Here is a 12,043-nt window from a genome sequence, read left to right on the forward strand (position 1 = left end):
GTTAATCACCCACCATCAACGAGTGATTAAGGGCTTTTCTTCGCAGGGAACCTAAAGGAGTCTGACTCGGTCTGGCTTGGTTTTTTTTTTTAACTCTGAAACTTAAAAAAAATACAACTTTCTATTCATAACAGTTCCCCCCTATTTTTCTTTGATCAAGCTTAAGCTTGCATCAACTTATAATTTTTGGCTCATTAACATAGAATTTCCTATATTTTTTGTATTGATCATACATTTCCTTAGCACTTGGGTGATCATATTTACTAAGCTTCATTACCTTTTTTGGTTTTTTTCAGGTTAATTTCTTTAGAGATTCTTAGGTTATTCTGTACAGCAGATGTCACTATTTTTGTTAAACATGGAAATAAGAACAGACTAACAAGTGTACCCACAGTGAAGGTTATAGTTTTCCAACTTTTTTTGAAAATCCATAGATTATCCCACCAACTGGAATCAAGTGTAAGAGTTTTTTGATTTTGTAAATATGCTAGTCCTTTTATTTCGTTTAAAGTATTTCTAATGACTGCCACAATTAATTTGATTTGATAAACTACTGTTTTGGTTTGGTTGAGTTGGTCATTAATATGATTAAGAGCCAATGCGGTCTGATTAGATATTACTTCCAATTCTGATTGTAGTTTCAAAATTTTGTTTAACATATATTGTTCCTTCAGTTTTGTTTTTCTCAAATCCTCATATATAGGAACTCTTAAACTTGATCCAGATTCTTTGTGTATTATAAAGACAGTTTGTTTTATAATTCTAATGATGCCACCACTAGACCAGTTTCTTGGCAATTCAGTGGATGTTGTGGTACCATTGACCCAAAACAGGTGTTTAGGGGTTTCCTGAAAGAGATTAATTTTTGTCGTGCCCTCCCAATATTTAGAAATACTTTTTCCTTTTACCAGATTTACCAGGTTTGCTTCAGTAGCATCACGTTCAAAGCACCACCAGGTTTCTCCTACAGGGTGCTCTCCCAGGAGTGGCTGCCTAAAGGTGGCGGTGTTCCGGGTCATCCAATACATTTTCTTATTCTCTTGATAAAAGATCAATTGGGAGAGGTTAACACAATTGTTGTGGACTCTCAGCAAGGAGCTTACTTCTTTCTCATAGAAAGGTTGGTAGTACTCATTGCACAGCTCTCCTGGGCTCTCCAGAGCACCACCAGCAATCAGAGCCAGCACTACTACCCTTCCCAAGAGTCCGGTATGGGTCATCTTGCACAGCCTGCCCACCCGGCCTTGCCTCTTGAGGATTTTACTGAGAAGAAGTCTCTAAGTTCTTTAGAGTCTCTTGCTCCTCTGGTTAAACTTCTCTTGATCTGTCCCTGCTAATTTGGTCCCTCCTAGGGGAGCACTCTGGAGAAGATTAACCTGGGGTCTTTGGTACCAAGTTGGGACGACTTAACCAGAATTACTTATTAACAATTTTTAACTTTTACAAATTTCTTAAAACACTTCAAGACATGTTATGATTCTAAACTTTTTTCTTACACAGTTCATCAGTCTTTTTGAATGTCAATTTTAAGTCATTTGGTCCTTTTATAATAGTATACTCAGCTGAATTAACTCCTGATGCAGTTGAATCTTGTCCTGAGTTAGAGTGTGAGGGTGGTGTGGAATCTGGTCCAATACCAGAAGGAGACACTGACGAATCTTGTCCAATGCCTGGGGGTGAGAGTGGTGTGGAATCTGGTCCAATACCAGACACTGAAGAATTTTGTCCAATGCTCGGGGGTGGGACTGGTCCTTTAATTCTCGTAATATGAGTCCAACTTTTTTCTCTGGTTCGCACGGCCGAATTAGCGATGAGGAGTACCTGAAAGGGGCCTTCAAATTTCTCCTTCCAGGTAGTCTCCTGTGCTATAGAATTACATAGAATGACAGTCCAAAAATCATTTTATAAGGTGAAATCCTTATATCAGACCGGGGTCTTGTTTTGATGCGCAAGAGCGCTAGGGGTAAACACTTTAGCCAATTCATTTTTGAGAATTTTGTTCATTTGTTCCACCCTCCCAGAACTCTGGGGGTGCCACAGAGTATGCAATCTCTACTTTATTCCTGAAGCTTCAATTATAATTTGCAATGTTTGGGCCACAAATTTGGACCTCAGTCTGAGTCTAAGGTATTCACTATTTCATTCTGGTTCACCTTTTTGGCAAGTTAAACACTTTTTTATAATTGTTTTTGCTAGATTATATACACCTATGCACAGGTTATTTCTTAGGAAATAATCACATAGTCCTTGGACTCCCCAGTGGGTTAATTTCTGTAGTTCTGTTAGCACTATCCCAGCAAGTGCTTTTGTTTAGCAACACCCGTCCATCAGATATTAACCACTCCCCCATATCCCTTGATGTAACTTTAAATTTCACAAAATATGAGTTCTTTTTTTCTTTTTCCCTACTCGGGTGTGGTTTCTGCTTAAAAAAACCCACTTTTACCAGATCTTCTGGTCTTAAAGCTGCTTCCTTTGCTATCTTGATCAGCTAGCAAAGGTTTTACAACTTTAGGCTAAACAGTCTTGGGGGGGGGGGGTCCAGTTGCTCCACAGTAATAGCAGCAGATTTCACTCAAAGGGACTCGAGGCCTCTCTATGCCTCTTGTCCCTGACAGTACTGGCCTATCCTTGCCTGCTCCTGGTGGTGTACTCCCCCACTCTTTTGTGGCCTTGTGCTGTAGGAAAGGGTTGTTTGCTCCCACACTTTCTCTGGCTATAGCAAGCATGATCTTGGCTTTGGCTATTGCTTTTTCTTCTTCTCTATTTTCTCGGGCCGTCAGATAGTTACTCAGCTGCTGACACATCCACTTGTCTTTCATCCCACCCCATGGCCATCCTCCTTGCACCTCTAATTCTGGCCACACTTCTGAACAGTAATGTACCATCTTAACTTTATCTAATCCTTCTGTGCCTTCTATAAAGTCCCATTTCTCTAATAGTTCACCTAGGGGACTGTGGGGAGGTATATTCTTCAATCTTTGGCCACTTTTCTTACTACCGCACCCTCCCATTATTTTCTGCCAAATCACAAGATGTCTTTTTCTCTAAATGAAATATATCTTATTTAAGAAGTCTCGACCTCCTGCCAAAACTCCAATTTCACTGACCCTTTTCGTCAGGACTTTGTTAAGACCTTGGCTTTCTTGCCAAGACTCAACAAACAACCAAAATACAAAAAAACATCCTCGAGGTCTTGACCTCTGAGGTTCGCCTGACCTCCTTCGTCAGGACTTAGAGAGACCTTGGCCTTCCCTTGCCAAGGCTCAAACAGTCAAACCTCGAAACCCTGGCTTCTGAGGCGCCCTTTGTCTGGGCCAAACTGCCTGATACCCTAACTTCTTTCGTTAGGACCTGTATCAGGGCCTTTGGGGTGCGTGCCACTCACACAGCTATTTCCTCCGCACGCCCGGAGGGGTGCGTGCCACTCACACAGCTATTTCCTCCGCACGCCCGGAGGGGTGCGTGCCACTCACACAGCTATTTCCTCCGCACGCCCGGAGGGGGGTCCTGTGGGGTGCGTGCCACTCACACAGTTATTTCCTCCGCACGCCCGGAGGGGTGCGTGCCACTCACACAGCTATTTCCTCCGCACGCCCGGAGGGGGGTCCTCTTTACCCCTTTGGAGGCGCCTCAATCACCAGTTCCACTCGCTTCCCCCTGTTCCCGGCCGGCCCCCTCGCGGGGGTGCGGAACCGCGGTACTGAGGGGTCCTCACTCGCTTCGAGGGGCTGAGCTGCCGGCCCTCGTCTCACGCACACACACTCGCTCGCCTCCCTCTCCCGCCGCCGGATACTCTCACCTATCCGACGCTGCTCCGTGTCACTGTCCCAAGCCGATCTTCTCTGGTCCTGATAGCCAGCTGTCCTGCAGGTCCAGGGTGGGCGGCCGTCCCAGTCCTGGTGTCCTCTTCAGGCGTGGCTATCCCGGACGAGTCCCCAAGCTGAAATAAATGGGCAGGAGATCTTTCTCCTTTTTAATGCCTTTATTAAGAAGAATCAGCTCAGGTGGGAAGAAATCGACGGGTTGCGCCCTCGCCGCCGCTGCTCCCAGGCGTGGCACGAAGCAGGAGGACGATGCAGTTTTGTCCGCTGGTCTGCAGACAGAACTGGGGACTCTGTCCTCACGGGAGAGTCGTTGAGTCCTTAGTTTGTTGGTTTAGAAACCCGGGGGGTCTCTTTAATCAGTTTCTTTTCAGGTCAGGGCGAGAAACAAAAAGATTCAAGCAGGTACGGGACAATGCTCCCATCCTCAGACGTCACTCTAAGTCACTTATTGGCTCGTGATTTTAGGGGTTTTTCTTATAAAAACTGTAAAACTGTAACAATCCAGGGTGCACTGCGTTTCTCATTTGCATGTTGTCTCTGGTGTCACTGTTCATCTCTTTACCCTGGAGGGTTTCCCTTGGTATCTTCTTGGCATGCAGCCAGCATCAGGGAAACAATCAGTTAATCACCCACCATCAACGAGTGATTAAGGGCTTTTCTTCGCAGGGAACCTAAAGGAGTCTGACTCGGTCTGGCTTGGTTTTTTTTTTTAACTCTGAAACTTAAAAAAAATACAACTTTCTATTCATAACACTTCCCAGCATCCCAGTCTGGAAGCAAACCAAGATGAGAACTGTTTCCATTGTGTGCCAGGGCTGGCTCTGGCCCTGGGCTGGCGGCAGGGCTCCCGCTCGGGGCTGCTCCTGTGCCTTGGGCCTCTGGGCACTCAGGGCCAGCTCCGCAGCAGCTGCAGCGCCAGGGACGTTGCTGCACCAGTCCCGTTTCCCCGGGGCTCTGAACCAGCTCCAGAGGCCTGGAAGCCGAGGCGCCTCCAGCTTTGGCTGCTGCCGGGCCGGGCAAGGGCAGGCCCTGGGGGAAGAGCTGCTGCCACACAGCCCCGGCCAGGCCTGAGCCCGGCACAGCAATTACCTGCTGTGCCTGTGCCCGTGTCTGCCATCGCCTTCCTTCCTGCAGCAGGGGCTGGCACCGAAGATGGAGTGCTTCCTTCAGGAAATGCCACCTTCCACTGAAGTACTATGTCCATCTCTTGACAAAGGAAGGGAGACAGCTGCATCAGATGGGGCTGTTCCCCACTTGGGCGGTGGCATCAGAGGTAATATTTGTGAAATTTATGGAGCAGGAAAATGGCCAGGTTACAGTGGCATGATGAGAGCACTTCCACCTCCAAACAGCCACCCTTTTCCTAATCTGCAGGGCTGGATATAGTGGGGGATCTCAGGGTGTGTTACAGTTTGGGCATGGCCTGTCAGCTGATGCCAAATAACTTCCTACAGAGGCTGGGCAGAAGCTGCAGCCAGGCCAGGCTGGGAAACAGCCCTGCAGGGCGTGAAAGCAGCAGCGGGGCAGCGAGGCTGCCATGGATCCCTTCCCACTGTGCCGGGCATGGCGTGTCCAGATGTGCAGCCAAAGCCCCCGGCTGCTGACTCCCAGGGGAAGCATGAGGGAAATGCACCCACCTTCTCTTGTCTGCAGGGGTTCCTTCAGCTCTTGCCTCATCTGTTTGGATGGTTCCAGGGATATCTTATCTGTTGTATCTTGGATTTTCCCTGTTGGAGTACCTTAGAGAAAAATATTTCCATTTCTCAGGAATGGATCCCAGAAAAGCAGGGTTCAGCCTGTGGGGTCAGCAGGGACACACTACTCACCCCTGAGATGGGTGCTGGGCTTGAGTGCAGCATCCAAGGTAGCAGCTGGAGAAGTCTTCCCTGTAGACACATCTGTAACACAACAGCCACAGAAGCTTCTGTCACCTGGTGCCTGCCCGCTTGTCTACAATTCTTCCTTGGTGGCACACTGAGAACATACCTGCAGGAGGCTCCAAGGGCTTCAAAACTTTCTTCACCCAAGCTGATGGAGAAGCCTTCCCAGCACCCTCATCTACAATGCAGCACAGATGAGAACATTTTCCAGTGTGTGCTGGGATCTCTTTCTGCCACAGGGAACTGGGCACTGCCAGGGAGTCGGCTAAGGCCATGGGAGCCAGATGTGAATAGACATGGCCAAAGCTGCCCAGGGGCCTGGGGAGCTCTGGGCTGGCTCCTGGTCACTCTCCACACTCTTTCCCTGCCCTCAGCAACATCCCTGGGAGGGGTGGCTGCAGCAGTGCAGGGACCTGGGACTCTCCCCCTCACACACAGAAGAAATCCTCCCTAAAGCATGGGGGAAAACTGCAGCAGGCAGTGCCACAGCTATCCATCCTGCCCTCCCTCTGTCCCTCCTGCCCTCCTTCTGTGGGGAAACCCCCCAGATCCCAAGGGCAAACAGCCAGGCCCTCCCAGGACACACTGGAGCCTTGCTCCCCCCCTCTGTCCTTTCCCCACCGTGGGCACCCCGTGCAGTCACTCCCAGGTTTCAGGACATGTCTCCCATGGAGGGACCCCAGCAGGACTGCTCAGTGCCCTGAGCCTGCTCGGGATAATTCCCCTGGGCTGTGCTGCTCTAGTCCAGGCTGTGCCCGCACTGCCAAGCAGCAGAGAGGGCAGCTCAAGCCTCAGCAGGGCTCAGGCCCAGAGGCACAGCAATTACCTCCTGTGCCTGTGCCTGGCATGGCCTCCCTTCCTGGAGCTGAGGCTGGCATGCAACCACTGCTTCCTCGGGGAAATGCTTCCTTCTGCACAGGCTCTCCTTTGATTTCTGGAGAAACGAAGAGGCACAGCTGGATCAGATGGAGCTGTTCCCCAGTGGGGAGGTGTAGGAGAGTGCCCCCCTAATGACAGAGTGGCAAAGCTAGCCTTTGTCCCCCAAAAAAGGAAAGAAGTCCAGAAGTTTCTCCCAAAGATCAGGTGACAAGCCACCTCAAAGGACCCCAGAGGCTTCACTAAAAACTCTGGGTCACCTAATTGGATAGTAGCCAAAAAGTCCCGCCTTACCCATCAGGTAGAAAAGGGGAGGACAAAAGAACCAACGGGCTTTTGTGAAGGTGTTTCTACCAGTGGCAGACTGCTGTACCTGGATCGGATTTTCTGTTTGTCATTTTGCCTTTTATTAAACCTTTTTTTTGCTAACACTGCAGCAGAAGCCATCCTGCTCATTATTTGCCTCCAAAGGTAATAGCTGAGCTATCCTTGGGTGTGCTGGGTTCCCTTTTTGAAGGTTTATAACACCCGGCCCGAGAAAAAAGAACCCAGCACGTGGCGCCCGGACAGTATTTCTCCTATTGAGGAAGATGGTCTAGGGATTTTTTGATTACCTCCATCAAAATAGGACATTTTTACTTGGTATTTGTGTTTTTGAGGGAGCAGGCCTGCACCTGAGTTTTTTGTCCCTTTAAAATAGAAAACCCAGAAGAAGGGATTTGAGATTGAGAGGGAATCTCGAATCAAAGCCTCATACTGGTGAAGAGGAGGCTGTAATCGGAGACGGGACTGGAGCAGCACCGCAGCCTCAGAGGACTCTGTCGCTCAGCTCAGCTGATTTGTCACTGTTGTGACCCAGGACCGGGGAAGAATTTCATACCAAGAAGGACAACTGGAAAACTCTGGTGAGTGCCACCATGGGAAATCGGTTGTCTTTAGCTGAGCAGCATTTTTTTTCATATTTCAATTATAAGTTAGAAATTCAAGATATTCAGTTTGACAACAAACAGCTTAAAAAGCTTGTAAAATGGGTCTTAACAGAGTTCCCAAACTCAGACATATCTCAGAAACTCGATCCAGACTTCTGGGATTCGGTCGGACTGAAATTACATAAGATGGAAAAGAATAAGAAGTCCAACTTAAAGCTGCGTCCAATATTCAGGACAGTGTTAAAATTTGTAACAATGGAAAGTGCAAAGCAAGCAAAGAATGCACACAAGCAAGCAAAGATCAGGGACAGGGCAGAATGCAGGCAGCAAAAGCAGGACCGGGAGGAGAGGAGAAAGAGGAGTTCTGAGGGGACCCAGAAGCCTTCCTTTATCCCAGTCGAGAACCAGAAACCCCGGAGGAGCGGCTGGGAGGTGGCCAGGCCAGCTGCCCTCCCCCTTCCCCACCCCCGTCCTGGGAGAGAGGGGAGCAGACCAGCCCTGGCCAGGCTCCTCTGCAAACCACATCTTTCACAATCCCTGCCATACCTAAGTCCTCTGTATTCCCTCTGAAAAGCTGCCTTTGGCGCTCGAAATCGGTGAATTTTGGCAGTACAATGGAAAAAAGCCGAGCCGATTGTGCCCACTCTGAGAACAGTGGAGCTCATGGCAGACGCCATGATGGCCCCGGCCCAGCCCCGCCCTTCGTGGGCGTGGCTCACCCTCCTCCTCGGGCTCCCAGCAGTCCCTGCGTGGCTCCTCCCTGAGCTCCTGCCCATCAGAGCAGGGACACGCCCCTTTTGTGGGCGGAGCCTGGGTGGTGTCCCCGCCCCTGCTCCCCGCCCACAGCCCGGGAGGGCACGCCCCCTCCCCGCCGAGCGTGGGAACTGGATGTGATGCCCGGAAGTCACCCTGTCCAAGATGGCGGCGCCCATATCCGACACCTTGCCGGAACAAAAAACAAATTATTCCTATGCTCCACAATGTAATTCCAAATAATCTAAGGAAGAGTTTAACACACAAGGAGTCACAGATACCTGGCAGAGGATAAGAAAGGATGCAGTTCAGGAAGGAGAGTGGGGAATTGCATCAAAGTTAAAAGTTTTTCCTGTGAGGTGCACAGCAGGTCCTGCACCGAGAGGGAGCTGGCAGCAGATCAGTTTTGCTGAGTTAAAAGAGATTTGCAAAGCCTCTCGTTTGTATGGTAGCGATTCTGCATATTTCAGAAGTCTTTTACAAGCCACCTTTACAGCAAATGTATTTACTCCACACAATTTAAAGCAGCTTTGCACATCTCTGCTGTCCCCAAGAGAATTTTCTCTGTGGGAACTGGCATGGAAACGTTTGTTAAATGACCTTTTAGGAGGTTATGCAGGAACTCCAGCCACTGCAAATTTGACTATAGATCAGCTCTCAGGTGAAGGAGCTCATACAGATCCTCAAACACAAGCCCGGACTCTCAATTAACAAGTATTACAGGATATCAAAGAAGCAGCAAAAACAGCTTTGTTACAGGTTCCTGATGGCAACAAACCAGAATTAGATTTCACAGAAATAAAACACAGAATAGATGAGCCTTATATTAAGTTTTTGGACTGTTTGAAAATGGCATTAGAAAAGCAAATTCCAATAGACGGAGCCAGACAAGAGTTATTAAAATGGCTCGCAATTTCTAATGCAAACCCGAGCTGCAAAAAAGTATTAGGTGCATTGCCACAGGGTCCTGAGCCCAGCCTGACCCAGCTCGTGGATGCTTGAACCGCCTGGGCACCCCTGAGCCTGCAGCAGCCATGCAGGCAGAGGTGCTGGCCAGTGCCATCACAGCAGCTCAGGAAAACACCCCAAAGCAGCAGGAAAAAGCAGCAGAAATGCAAACACAAGCCCTAGCAGAGGCTCTAAGAGCATTCAGAGGTGCAATTGAAAACCAGCAGACTCCAAGGGACACGTGCCATTCGTGTGGCCAGAGAGGTCATTTCAAAGGGGATGTCCTGGGGCCCGCAGAAGGCCACTGCCCAGAAACAGTGGATGCAGAGGTTTCTGTCACGTGCTAACAGCTGTCACCCAGCACAGGGCTGTCCGTGCCATCTGCCGGGAAACGTGCAGCCCGGCACGGGGCAGTGGCTGCCATGACACAGGAACCCTGCACCAGGGGCAGAGAGCACCACAGGCCACCACGGTCAGAGCTGCAGCACGTCTGTGCAGGACTGCCGACCACAATGTCCCCAGGTGCCAGACTGGAGCTGTCCCCAGCCCAGCCAGTGGTGCTGACCAATGCCATTGCTCACACAGTGCCCACAGGACAGCTGGGGCCTGAACCACAACCACGTCAGTTCCTCATCGTGGGAGTGAGCAGATCCCATGCAGAAGGTTTTTATGTCATTCCAGCTGTGCTCTCTGTCACCTGTTCACAGGAAATTACAGTGTTGGCTTTGTGTCCAGACCCTCCATGCTTTTTACCCAAAGGACTGACCACAGCACAAGCTTTCCTCCTACCAGAGTCCCAGAACAGCACAGCTGCCATGGCCTGGACCAGGCTCATCAGCCGCGGGCGGCCTCAGCTCACCTGTGTGCTGCAGCCCCTCGGGCAGCCATCACCCTCAGTGGCCTGACAGATCCCGGAGCAGACGGCATCTGGCACCGGAATGGCCACAGGACTGGGCCACGGTGCCTGCGCTGGCTCAGCTGGCAGCTATTGGTGGTCACTGTGAGAGCTCTCGAAGCTCCCACTCAGGCACATTTGAGGGGCCTGAAGGTCGTGTTGCCACCACAAGACCATTCGTTGTAGGAGCTGATTTTGTCCTTTGGGGCCGGGGCATTTTGTCGCAATGGGGTGTGAGGTTAGAAACTGGATTTTAACAAAAGCTGTTGATGGACATAACACTTTAAAACTGACATGGATATCTAATACACCCGTCTGGGTCAGCCAGTGGCCCTTACCCAAAGAGAAACTTGCTGCTTTAGAGCAGTTGGTACAGGAACAGTTAACCAAAGGTCACTTAACTCCAACTACTAGTCCCTGGAACACCCCAGGTTTTGTAATCAAAAAGCCAAACAGTGGGAAGTGGAGGTTGTTGCAGGATCTCAGAAAAGTTAATGAAGTGATTCAAGAAATGGGTTCTTTACAACCAGGTTTACCCTCTCCTGTTATGATTCCAAAAGATTGGAAGTTAAGTGTTATTGATTTAAAAGACTGTTTTTTCAATATTCCCTTGCATCCAGATGATGCACCAAGATTTGCATTTTCCATCCCATCCATAAATCAGCAAGCACCCTTGAAAAGATATCATTGGCTTTCTCTACCAGAAGGAATGAGAAATTCCCCGAGTATATGCCAGTGGTATGTTGCAAAAATACTTTCTTCAGTTCGTGCACAATATCCAAATTCTCTCATATTACATTACATGGAAGATATTTTAGTAGCAGCCAAGGACCAAACATCAATGCAAGAGACAACAGATCAGGTCATCTCAGCAGTGGAGAAAGCAGGACTCACTGTAGCGAAAGAAAAAATACAGACACTTCCTCCCTGGAAATATTTAGGATACAGGATGACAGAACAAACGGTAACCCCGCAGCCACTCCAGCTAAGGACAAATCCAAAGACACTGAATGAAGTGCAGCAGCTCGTAGGGACTCTGAACTGGCTTCGTCCACTACTAGGCCTTTCAAATCAGGACTTGGCTCCTCTGGCAGACTTGTTGAGAGGAGACACAGCCTTAAACTCACCGCGAGAATTCAACAAAGAAGCTCAAAATGCTTTGGACAAAGTGATGAGAGCCATCCAGTCACGTCAGGCTCATCGGTATAATCCTAACCTGTCTTTTTTGTTTGCAGTTCTAGGAGAGAGTCCACAGCTTCATGGTTTGATATTCCAGTGGGATCTAGAGAAGAAGGACCATCTGATAATCTTAGAGTGGGTTTTCCTGTCTCGTCAATTGGGTAAAACTGTAACAACTTGCCCTGAAATTATTTCACAATTGATTATCAAGGCTAGATCTCGAATGCTTTCACTTGCAGGAAAAGATTTTGGAGAAATCTTTCTGCCTGTCACATCCATCTATTTAGAATGGTTAATTCAAAATTCAGAAGTCATGCAATTTGCTTTGGAAAATTTTGCAGGAAAAATTTCAGTCAATTGTCCCAAACATGAGCTATTAAGTTCATCTTTAAAATTAATTCATAAGCCTTTAAGAAATAATGCACCCCTCGAGGCAATCACATTTTTTACAGACGGTTCTGGGAAGTCTAAAAGGTCTGTGATTGCTTGGCAAAATTCAGAGACAAAAAAATGGGAATCAGATACCGAGGAAGTAGATGGTTCTGCACAGATTACAGAGTTAGCAGCAGTTGTACGGGTCTTTTCAAAATTCACATTTCCTTTTAATTTAGTAACGGATTCAATTTACAGGTGTGGTGGTGGTGGTTGCAGGTGTGGTGGAAAGAGCAGAAGGATCTCTGCTGAAAGAAGTTTCTGATGATCAGTTATACGGTTTGCTTAAAAAGTTAATCCTACTTCTTTCCATTCAACAAGAAC

The sequence above is a fragment of the Passer domesticus genome, unplaced genomic scaffold (assembly GCF_036417665.1).
Source record: "Passer domesticus isolate bPasDom1 unplaced genomic scaffold, bPasDom1.hap1 HAP1_SCAFFOLD_58, whole genome shotgun sequence".
Taxonomy (NCBI): Eukaryota; Metazoa; Chordata; class Aves; order Passeriformes; family Passeridae; genus Passer; species Passer domesticus.